The sequence below is a fragment of the Takifugu rubripes genome, chromosome 17 (assembly GCF_901000725.2).
Source record: "Takifugu rubripes chromosome 17, fTakRub1.2, whole genome shotgun sequence".
Classification (NCBI taxonomy): Eukaryota; Metazoa; Chordata; class Actinopteri; order Tetraodontiformes; family Tetraodontidae; genus Takifugu; species Takifugu rubripes.
In genome coordinates this window covers 7,832,881-7,845,380 of record NC_042301.1, presented here as the reverse complement: position 1 = coordinate 7,845,380, position 12,500 = coordinate 7,832,881, and the positions used below count along the sequence as shown (strand labels likewise).

The 12,500-nt window shown below is 48.8% G+C and overlaps 1 protein-coding gene across 10 annotated transcripts in view; it reads right to left on the bottom strand.

Moving 5' to 3' along the window:
* LOC105418933 (adhesion G protein-coupled receptor L3-like) overlaps positions 1 to 12,500 on the bottom strand; it is an 85,976-nt gene that overhangs the window by 68,227 nt on the left and 5,249 nt on the right. For all 10 annotated transcript variants that reach the window (XM_029850339.1, XM_029850338.1, XM_029850342.1 and 7 more), the window contains exon 2: positions 8,077 to 8,258. The gene's annotated coding sequence lies outside the window, so the exon portion shown is untranslated. The remainder of the gene's footprint in view (positions 1 to 8,076; positions 8,259 to 12,500) is intronic.

The following is a 12,500-nucleotide window of genomic DNA, read 5'->3' as shown; positions in this document are numbered from 1 at the left end:
GTTGCATACATTTTTTAGTTCATTGTCATAACATAGTTTGTCTAAAATGTGTATCAAGTCCATTGGATCGTAATTGCTTTAATATCGTTCTTGACCACATCTCAACAGTCTGCAGAGGCTCTTCTGCTCCATAGTTAGCCCTGCTTTAACAACTCAACCAGCTAGCCCATTGTGATTGATTGGCTCCTAATTTGCTTGAACATGAGTGATCTGACCAGCTGTCTCCAGCCAGACACAGGAGGCATCTCCAGGCCTCTGGCTGGACGCCACCAGCTACACCATTCCACTGTTCCATAATTCAAAAGCTATTCCATCACCCCATATGCTCCTCACCAGCATAGCCAACTGCATATAAACCCTCTTATTTCTCACCGTCACACTCTGCCACATGTGTGTGAGAGCCTTGAGCATTTCAGGATGAAGCTAAAATCAAATTCCACAAGTTATGCTCACGTTTCAGCAGAGCTACACACCACAAATGCTCTGAAAGTTACCTAAATACTGCTCATTCTGTTTTTCATGATCATAACATCGATTTGTGTGGCTAATCATTATTATGCAGGTTAAAGTTTGGCCAAACCTGAACTGACTAACTGTGCCAATAATAATGGCATTAGATGTTAAAAGGTCAACTTGTCCTACATTACACTTGTGAAAACTAACTTGGGACACTTCACCAGCATAAACATCAACTAATAATTGGGATCATACCAAAGCAAATATCCTTGGAAGCCTAACCCTGAGAGCTGTGATGTCACGCAGAATCCTGATCCAGCACGATGCTAAAAACCCAGGCCGGGCACCTGCTCTTTCCAGTCTGGCACATCGGAACTCTAAATGATCCCGATGTCCAAATCAGTCTTTCAGAAGCAGCTCCTGGAGACTATTTGGATTGGAACAATTTGCATTTCTTCCAAACAATCATCCTGACTCACAACCGTACTTCTGGTATTTTCTCAATGCGTTATGAGCGGATTGGTCTAACACACACACACCTCTGTACACACACCTTTGTACTTCTGTCTCTGGAGACTTGCACAGACATAATGTATTACCCTGCTCCTAATCTCAACCAGCCCTACATTAACCTAACCTAAACCTAAATCACCATCTTGAGCCCCAAACAGACCTTTGTATCCCTCAGTTACAGTTTCATATTCCTTCTGTAGTTGCTCATCGTGATGATGGAATTCTTGTTCTTGGTTTTGTTACGGTTGGGTTTTTACAGGACCCGAGAGCAGGCAAGAACGCAGGGCTGAAAAGTCCAAAAACTAGTCTTTATTTAACCAAACTCAAACTAGCAGTCCTCCTGGACTCGTCTGGTCTTCCAGGGCGCACCGCGAGCTCCAGCACAGAGCCAACGCGGAGTCGGGTTCTGTGCGTTCCCCAGTCCAGCAGGACGGCGAGGAGACCTCAAACGAGCAGGAAAGACACCCAAACTGTCCCACGCTGGTAGCCAGGCGCTCCGTCCTGGAACAGGTGGCCTGATGGAGGTCGCTGACAGGTGCGTCTGCCTGCAGCGCCAGCTGTTGCCAATCTACTCCCCCCCCCTGCAGGAAACACCAGACACAACCCGGAACCCTGGACCCAACAGGTTTCAGGTAATATCTAAAATATATTTGTAAATCCTGAGGTTTTTTTCTTGGAACCTTTGTGGTTCAGACCCATGTTTTCCTCTTTTAACCACATTGAAACTCCGTTGGTCTTGAAATGAAAATACATCTTTGTGCGTTTGCTGAAAGGCTGAACGTTATTTCTACAGCCTTGGACTGCTGTCAAATAAATGAAAGGCTTCCAAATTAATTGTTTCCATTGGCTGTAATCAGGTTTTTGATAATAAAAGGTATGGAAATCTTATATTAGAGAGGACCTCAACTATATGGACCTAACTGACTCTTTAAGTGACTATCTTGTCTACCTTAGATAAGCAAGTGCACATGGAAATGTGTGCTAAATGTTTGGTGCTAACAGGGTAACAGCTGAGGGCCCTAACGAGGGAAGAGGAATTTTACAGAACTGCCCATGATACGGTCAGTTATGTCAGCAGGACATGAAGTGATTCCACGGGCCCTCGTTCCTCCCGTTGTTATCTGTCTTCTCTTTCATACCACATCCCCGTCACTTCCACTTCCTCTCTGTCGCTGCGCTCTGAACCCAGTCCTGTCACGACAGATCGCTCAACGCTTTGCCTAAAAGCCACCGCCAGAGAAAGGCGAGGTTTGTGCACCAGCGGTTGCATGAGACGGGGGGGGGGCTACAGGGAGCTCTGGTCTGTCCAGTGTGAGAGAAAAGCAGCCCCAACGATGCAACGTTAAAGACAAGACAGACAAATGGACAGGAGATAACACGCATGCATCTGATAAGCAGGGAAATGCAACATTTCCAGAACTGACCTAATTCTGTGTTTTTGTTATATAATTTCTTTGGGGATGGGGGGGGGGGCATTGTTGCTCTGTCTGTAGGGGACGGAGAAGCGGAGGATCCAGCATCCTCCCCATGACCCCCAAAGGGACAAAGCAGCCAAGTTAAAGACAGTTAGCATTTTTTCCTCGTTATGGCAGCAACCCTCCATTTCTTCTCATCCGATGGCGCCATTATCTCTCCTCATCCGTTACAGCAAATGTTCTTCCCAAGCTCTGTATCCGAGGCTGCCTTTTCTCCTCACCCTCATTCATGCTATCATTCCTCGGATGCTTTGTAAAAAAGATTAAACACGTTTGGCACACTCCGCTGTGAACATTACATTCCGAATAACCTTGCATCAAAAATCAAGGCTACACATTTCACTTAAGACTGCGAGGAATGTTTTGATGCTCTTCCTATGTGAACTGTTCACGATCAGCATATGAAGCTTCGTTGTTCTGGAAGAAATAGGAATTTGTGCTGAAGACATTTGCTTCATGCATTACAGAGCAGATATGAACCGTGTCTCTCTGAGCCTTGAAATATTTATTTCTGAAGGCCTTTCTGGGGCGCTTACATAATGCACAGCCATCAACAGTGGAATATAAATACAACAGAAGCCACTTGACGATGGGTTGTCTAACGACTGGGAAAATGCTTCGGAAATGCAGAGTTAGCAAGCAAGGAATGTTCATTTACAGGTTGTAAATGGGAAAAAACAAACACGCACAATCCTGCATAAATCAGTCTGATGTTGTGCAAATCGTCACAACTTAAATTGAGAAGAAAAAGAAGATAAGCGGGCTCTCAGCAGATAGCTGTTCTGACAATGAAAGACTGAAGCGGAGGCGTGAAATGAAGCCTTGGTGCAGCGGAGGATTGACCCAGCCGCTCATGGGTCCAGTCTCTGGACAACACAACGGATGAGCTCTACCCCTTGTGCTCCCCTCAGGGTTAGGGTTAGGGTTAGCCTAGGTTAACCCTAACCCTAACCCTAACCCTACCCCTTGTGCTCCCCTCAGGGGTAGGGTTAGGGTTAGGGTTAGGGTTAGCCTAGGTTAACCCTAACCCTAACCCTAACCCTACCCCTTGTGCTCCCCTCAGGGTTAGGGTTAGGGTTAGGGTTAGGGTTAGGGTTAGCCTAGGTTAACCCTAACCCTAACCCTAACCCTACCCCTTGTGCTCCCCTCAGGGTTAGGGTTAGGGTTAGGGTTAGGGTTAGCCTAGGTTAACCCTAACCCTAACCCTACCCCTACCCCTTGTGCTCCCCTCAGGGTGGCTCCACACTGCGTTTCTATCAAACCTGGTATCAAGTGTTTTATAGCCTTCAATATGAATAATTATCGATATTTTTATGACCTACTTAAAATAAGGACCAGTAGAAAAGGACTGGTTAAAACATCTATAGAAAACACTGAATCACACCGAACCCTGAAACATAAGATCTTAACACGAGGTTCGGGTTTTGTTGCGTTAGGAGTGAGCGCCACTAAGGTGGTTACAAGGGTTTATCGCCAGTCTTGATGGGGACAATGGTATTGCATCATTTACAAAGCGCACGGGTCTGACCACGGTGCAGAATATGAGATAACGAAATGGCGCCACCTGTTTAATGACAGGCTATTAGTGTGTCACTGCAGCTGATCAGTGATCAGTCTATAAGGTGACGGGTTACCAGAGAGTGACCGCTTTGTTCGTGCACCCACCCTTCCTTCACAACTTCTGGTTCCTTCTGACTATGAAAGGAAAACGTTGAAGGAATTCTTGCATGGCCAGTGTGCTTGGTGCCGTTGGTCTGTTTCCTTTTGCTGGTTCTCTCTCTCGGGGCTGTGGTGGATTCACCATGGTACCCTAACCCTCTAACTCTAACCCTCTAACCCTAACCCTAACCCTCTAACCCTAACCCTAACCCTAACCCTCTAACCCTAACCCTCTAACCCTAACCCTAACCCTCTAACCCTAACCCTCTAACCCTAACCCTACTAACCCTAACCCTCTAACCCTCTAACCCTCTAACCCTAACCCTCTAACTCTAACCCTCTAACCCTAACCCTAACCCTCTAACCCTAACTCTAACCCTCTAACCCTAACTCTAACCCTCTAACCCTAACCCTCTAACCCTAACTCTAACCCTCTAACCCTCTAACCCTAACTCTAACCCTCTAACCCTCTAACCCTAACCCTCTAACCCTAACCCTCTAACCCTCTAACCTAACCCTCTAACCCTCTAACCCTAACCCTAACCCTCTAACCCTCTAACCCTCTAACCCTAACTCTAACCCTCTAACCCTAACCCTCTAACCCTCTAACCCTCTAACCCTAACCCTCTAACCCTAACCCTCTAACCCGCTAACCCTAACCCTCTAACCCTCTAACCCTAACTCTAACCCTCTAACCCTAACCCTCTAACCCTCTAACCCTCTAACCCTAACTCTAACCCTCTAACCCTCTAACCCTAACTCTAACCCTCTAACCCTCTAACCCTAACTCTAACCCTCTAACCCTAACCCTCTAACCCTCTAACCCTCTAACCCTAACTCTCTAACCCTCTAACCCTCTAACCCTAACCCTCTAACCCTAACTCTCTAACCCTAACCCTAACCCTCTAACCCTAACCCTCTAACCCTCTAACCCTCTAACCCTAACTCTCTAACCCTCTAACCCTCTAACCCTAACTCTAACCCTCTAACCCTCTAACCCTCTAACCCTAACTCTAACCCTCTAACCCTCTAACCCAACGAAGAGCAAAACAGCCGTCACTCGTTTGATATCACACAGGCTCTTCAGACAAATAAGGTTTATTCTTCCAGGAATACTCCGGCCCTAAATAGCTGCTTTCTTCCAAGTTGTTGACAAAGAGTATCTCTGTAGGCCATTCCCTGTGGTCAGGTGTGTGTGTGTGTGTGCGTGTGTGTGTGCAGGTGTGTGGGGGGTTTGTTCCACTGTCCTCAGGTGCATTTGTGTTTGGCAGCTCTGTGCATGGTCACGTGCACTTGTGTGCATGTGCTCTCCTGCTGCCTCAAACTCAACCCGGTCACCAGAAAACAGTGTGAAACCAACATATGGAACATCAAACAACATGATAATATTGTTATTATATTATAATATATATGATAATATCAACTGTAAACGTGGGGAAAAGCTGTTGAGCCCTCAACCAGGAAGGAAAAGTAACGGGGGGCGTGGCCAGGAAACATTCACGGAACATTAGAGTATAGCTTCATTAGCAAAACTGGTCCTGTCATGACAGATTTTAGGGCGTTAGGATATTTACAGTATCCTAATTAGGAAACGAGGAATCAAGGTCAAGTTGGCTGACTTGAACATTTTGCTTCTTCAACTCCAATCAAATCTAAGAGCTTCCAAGGTTTCCCAGTTTTCTATGCTTGCGTGTGTGTGTGTGTGTGTGTGTGTGTGTGTGTGTGTGCACTCTTGCAGCTTGTTTGCACACAAGAAAAGATGGCTGAATATAATTTTGCAGGCCCATCTGCTGATCCTGGAGAAATGACTTGACACAGACACAAACAGTAGAAAATAAGAATGTAATGATACGTACACACCCACGCACACACACACGCACGCACACACACACGCGCGCACACACACACACACACCCTCCTTTAAAGAGTCCAGCCAGACGATGATGGCTGGCATGGCTATTGTTTTCGGACAAAGGCCTCTCTGCTCAACACAAGACGTCAGGTCTGTGATCATTGGTGGTGTACAGGGAAATGGAGGGTGTGTGTGTGTGTGTGTGTGTGTGTGTGTGTGTGAATCAGGAAACAACTGTTTCATACAGAAAAGAAAATCTGAAGAATGGTGCCGTTGTTGCTTGTCTTCACTCAGTGTCTCTGGGGGACAAAAGTGCAGCCTTGAATCAGGCTCCTCAGTGAGCTCCAGCGTCGGAGAGTTGAGGAAGGAAGGAAAGGAAGGAAGGAGGTGTAGACACACTCGCACCGCTAAGGCCGAGCCATTATTTGAACTGAAACAATTAGTCATAAACTATGAACAGGAACTGAACAGAAGTTGGTCTGAAACCCCCTCACCTGAGGACGGTTTAAAATACTGACTCCACATTGGTGTTCCAGCACTTTGTATCTAATCAACTCTGCTGACCTGAAACATCTTGGGTAATTAAATGAACGGAGCTTTATTAACTTAGCAACAACTCATTAAAAGGATCTCAGATCAACTGGGTTCATATACATTATAGTTCAGCAGAGGCCACAGTTCCCAGCTGTGTGGCCCTAACCCTAGCTGTCTACACATGACCTCCGCGACCTTCAGCTCCACTCTTTCACACAGGAGTTCTGATTAAAAATGAGCACGTTAATTTGAAATTTTCCACAGCCAGTCAGCTTGTAAAGATTTGGTGAATAAGCTGTAGCGAGTTGCTTCATACAGACGGAGATTTACCTGCGTGGAGTCTGGGGCTGATTCTGTTATTCATGCCAGGGGCCACAAACGGTCCTACCCTCCCGACCCATGTTTACCTGCAGTGGGCCCCAGGTGAAGCCCTCTGACCTCCAGAGAGAATGCCAGGCCATACTGGGGCCACACTTGGCTTCACACTGGGGCCACACTTGGTTTCACACTGCAGCCACACTTGGCTTCACACTGGGGCCACACTTGGCTTCATACTGGGGCCACACTTGTCTTCACACTGGGGCCACACTTGGCTTCACACTGGGGCCACACTTGTCTTCACACTGGGGCCACACTTGGCTTCACACTGGGGCCACACTTGGCTTCACACTGGGGCCACAATTGGCTTCACACTGGGGCCACACTTGGCTTCACACTGGGGCCACACGTGGCTTCACACTGGGGCCACACTTGGCTTCACACTGGGGCCACACGTGGCTTCACACTGGGGCCACACGTGGCTTCACACTGGGGCCACACTTGGCTTCACACTGGGGCCACACTTGGCTTCACTCTGGGGCCACACGTGGCTTCACACTGGGGCCACACTTGGCTTCACTCTGGGGCCACACGTGGCTTCACACTGGGGCCACACGTGGCTTCACACTGGGGCCACACTTGGCACCCTGGGGCCACACGTGGCTTCACACTGGGGCCACACGTGGCTTCACACTGGGGCCACACTTGGCTTCACACTGGGGCCACACTTGGCTTCACACTGGGGCCACACGTGGCTTCACACTGGGGCCACACTTGGCTTCACACTGGGGCCACACGTGGCTTCACTCTGGGGCCACACTTGGCTTCACACTGGGGCCACACTTGGCTTCACTCTGGGGCCACACTTGGCTTCACACTGGGGCCACACGTGGCTTCACACTGGGGCCACACTTGGCTTCACACTGGGGCCACACGTGGCTTCACACTGGGGCCACACGTGGCTTCACACTGGGGCCACACTTGGCTTCACACTGGGGCCACACGTGGCTTCACACTGGGGCCACACGTGGCTTCACACTGGGGCCACACTTGGCACCCTGGGGCCACACTTGGCTTCACTCTGGGGCCACACTTGGCTTCACTCTGGGGCCACACTTGGCTTCACACTGGGGCCACACTTGGCACCCTGGGGCCACACTTGGCACCCTGGGGCCAGCTCCACTTGCATCATATTAGCATCTATTATTATCAATATCCCTTCCTATATTTCATTGATTATATTGCGTAACAGGACGCAGGAATCCTCACCTGATTTACTGTGTTCCGCTTTGTCCAAATGAATTGCAACCCAGGAAATCACATCTCAGTGGCACCTGCGTGTCCTCGTCCTCCTGAAGAGACAGTGTGTCCTCGTCCTGAAGAGACAGTGTGTCCTCGTCCTGAAGAGACAGTGTGTCCTCGTCCTGAAGAGACAGTGTGTCCTCGTCCTCCTGAAGAGACAGGAGAGCGATGGGGGGCGGTTATTCAAGCTTAGCCGACCTATGCCGCTGTCATGGGGGGACAGCCATGATATCGTGAGTGTGGGGTGCAACTTGAATAATGGCCCCGCTCAGATTATATATATAAATATACATATACTGTATATATATATGTATATGCATATATATATATATGTATATGCATATATATATATATGTATATGCACTCAGAGGGAAGCCACAGACAGTTCACAAGCTATTTTCACTCATGACTGCCTGCACACATCCGTGTGTATCCGCTCTACCTCATAAAGACCTCATAAAATCAGAATGAGGCAAGATTGGCAAACATGGTTTGGAGGTATCAAACTAGGTCAGGTTCTCACTGCAGCTCCTCCTTTGGTGGCCACACAGATCATTAAAACTTTACTAGTTTAAATGAGGGACTGAATTCTGTCTACAGCTGCACCCACACTGATGACTGACGGATATCTGAGACCCGTCTACAGGTAAGTCCCGCCCATTCCTTCTTTACCTGTAGACATCAGGAGACGGGCATTTAACGCCACATCTGTCATGAAACAGCCCCCAAAGCCATTTTAATCTGCACCAGGTCAGTGAGAACACCAGCAACCCTAACCCTGACCCTAACCCTGACCCTGACCCTGACCACTAACCCTAACCCTAACCTAACCCTGACCCTAACCCTGACCCTGACCACTAACCCTAACCCTAACCTAACCCTGACCCTGACCACTAACCCTAACCCTAACCCTGACCCTGACCCTAACCCTGACCCTAACCACTAACCCTAACCCCTAACCTAACCCTGACCCCTAACCCTAACCTAACCCTGACCACTAACCACTAACCACTAACCCTAACCACTAACCCTAACCACTAACCCTGACCCTAACCACTAACCCTAACCCTAACCACTAACCCTAACCCTAACCCTAACCACTAACCCTAACCCTAACCACTAACCCTAACCACTAACCCTAACCCACTATCGAGGATGCATCCAGAACAGAAGCTGTTTGAGTCCAATGCGAAACAATCGTCTTTTTCCAGCATCATGGGATTAAGAGCAAAGGAGCTCCTCTGACATAGAGGTTCGATTTAGCCAAACAATGGAGAAAAGCAGGAAGGAAGGGGGGGGGGGGGGGGGCTCAACGGCTCCTTGGGGGGGAGATGAAAATGATAAATGCCAACCATTTCCTAAACAATAAAAAGTGCTTATTATGATGAAACCGATATCGTGGTTTGTCGTAGTGTTGCTGTGCAATAATGATGACATCACACTATAGCTTTGCTAGCATTTCGTGGATTCCTCTTAATTACCCTAACCCTAACCCTAACTCTTAATTACCCTTTCTGAAGCTCCAGCTGCCCTCATTCAGTGCTAAACATGTGTTTCTGAATGCCTGAAGCTTTAGAAGATGTAGAACCTCCAGTGTGAGCCCTTATTCTGAGGGTCTCCTCTCCAAGAGCCAAGAGGCTGAAGCTGAAGCCTGACTGGAGGCTCTGGTTGGACATGTGGGTGGTCCTGAGAAGGAGAGCGGGAAGAAGCTCACAGCCAGAGAGGGAACTAACTAACCAACCCTAACCCAGATAACCAAACGTAGATCTGGTTAAACTAGACTCGTATTGAGATTCTCCTTGTACAATATGTATTAATCCATGGGAAGATGGCAACACACACACACACACGCACGCACGCGCACACACACACACACGCACGCACGCACGCACACGCACGCACGCACGCACGCACGCACACACGCACGCACACACACACACACGCACACACACACACGCACGCACGCACACACACACACACACACAGAGCTGCTCACCCAGATTAATGGTGCTGCTCACCCAGGTTAACGGTGCTGCTCACCCAGATTAACGGTGCTGCTCACCCAGATTAACGGTGCTGCTCACCCATGTTAACGGTGCTGCTCACCCATGTTAACGGTGCTGCTCACCCAGATTAACGGTGCTGCTCACCCAGGTTAACGGTGCTGCTCACCCAGATTAACGGTGCTGCTCACCCATGTTAACGGTGCTGCTCACCCAGATTAACGGTGCTGCTCACCCAGGTTAACGGTGCTGCTCACCCAGATTAACGGTGCTGCTCACCCATGTTAACGGTGCTGCTCACCCAGGTTAACGGTGCTGCTCACCCATGTTAACGGTGCTGCTCACCCAGATTAACGGTGCTGCTCACCCATGTTAACGGTGCTGCTCACCCAGATTAACGGTGCTGCTCACCCATGTTAACGGTGCTGCTCACCCATGTTAACGGTGCTGCTCACCCAGGTTAACGGTGCTGCTCACCCAGGTTAACGGTGCTGCTCACCCATGTTAACGGTGCTGCTCACCCATGTTAACGGTGCTGCTCACCCAGGTTAACGGTGCTGCTCACCCAGATTAACGGTGCTGCTCACCCAGGTTAACGGTGCTGCTCACCCAGGTTAACGGTGCTGCTCACCCAGATTAACGGTGCTGCTCACCCATGTTAACGGTGCTGCTCACCCAGGTTAACGGTGCTGCTCACCCATGTTAACGGTGCTGCTCACCCAGGTTAACGGTGCTGCTCACCCAGATTAACGGTGCTGCTCACCCAGGTTAACGGTGCTGCTCACCCATGTTAACGGTGCTGCTCACCCAGGTTAATGGTGCTGCTCACCCAGACCTGACGGCTGTTCCATCGACCCAGAGGTGGTCAGGCAGGTGAACACCCCTACTGTGGAGCTACCTGAGACCGATGCTGTCTGGGATGTTGACGGGAGGCCTCACCTGGGCCTCACCTGGGCCTCACCTGTCTCTGGTCATCTCTGGTAACCAGCAAGAACACATGCCGTGGCTTCCTCGCCTGCTGTTCTTGGTTCTCTGGCCTAAAATACACCGTCCCCACTTTAATTGGAAACGAGCATGTTAGCCGGCTGGAGCAGCTCCTAGCATCCTGTCTCATCTGTCAGCCTCTGTGGTTCCTCTCTCGGAGCCTCTCAGTGCCTGGGGGGTGTAACAGCCTGGGGGAGGCATTCAGCCAGCAACCAGCCCTTTCCTGGCCGTCCTTTTATCTTTACCAGTGGTAACCGGAGCATTCAAAGAATCCACAAATAGCTTCTCCAGTCACTAACTCGTGCTAACTTTTCTCCCGCTCTGTCCCTGTGGTCACATGGCTCCTGACTGAAGAGCACTGTTGCCTTTTGTTGCCACCTACTGCTCCTCACCTCTGCCCTCCACTTTGGAGTTATTCTTTGTCGATAAACCTTTTGCTCGGTTTTCCGTCTCCTCGCTGATTTTTGGGTCCCGTCCTTTTGCTCTGATCATTGAATAACACGTTGACCTGGACAGGACTGAAAAGGAAGGTTGTGGACACCAATAATCCCTTTAGGCTGCCACCAAAAGTCAGGTTTTTCCTGAACCTTCAATATATACGTGAATGTTTATTCATGTAAACTGGTAACTAACTAGTTAAAGGCGCTCGTGGGATGAGCACTGGCTTGATTTATATTAAAAATAATGTTTATACATGGATAAAAGCTTTAAAACATGAAAAACTAACATCTTTTTATAAAAAGAGATTCAGAATGCAGACCTCAGAATTTTTAAAAGCAGATATTGTCTGCAGATCTAAACTCTTCCTTCGTTAGGTTGCCCTCATCTCTCTGCACCGATAACGGTGAGCTGCACTAATTCACTAAGTCACACGAGTTAGCGCGCCAAGATCATCCATTGTCCAGACGATCATGGTGGGAACCAGAACCAGAACCAGAACCAGAACCAGAACTCCTCTGCTGTGACATCATCTGCATTATTTCGGCGCATCAACGACTGTTCAAGCGTCTGTGAATCGCAATAAGAAATGGCTGATTTTTGATGTATTTAGCAACACTTTTATACACAAAGTCTGGTGAATTCAAACGTTCTCACAATCACGACTCCCAACTACTCAACTAACTACTAACTAACTACTAACTGAGCAGGTTTCTGTCATGCAGAAGCAGCCGAGGTCCCAGACCAGCCAATAACGTGTCGCTGCAGCATGAGCTTCGGTGGTCCTCCAAGAGGCTTCCAAACCGTCCAGATTTAGCTGGACGGTTGTCTCCAGAGGGTTACTCTAGGTCTCCTTGAGATCTACCAATTAGTTGTCCACGGCTGGTTTTTCCCCTTTTTCAGCGTCTTTCTAATCAGGTAACAAGGTAACCACGCCATTCCCTCCCGTGGTCCACTGGTCATCCA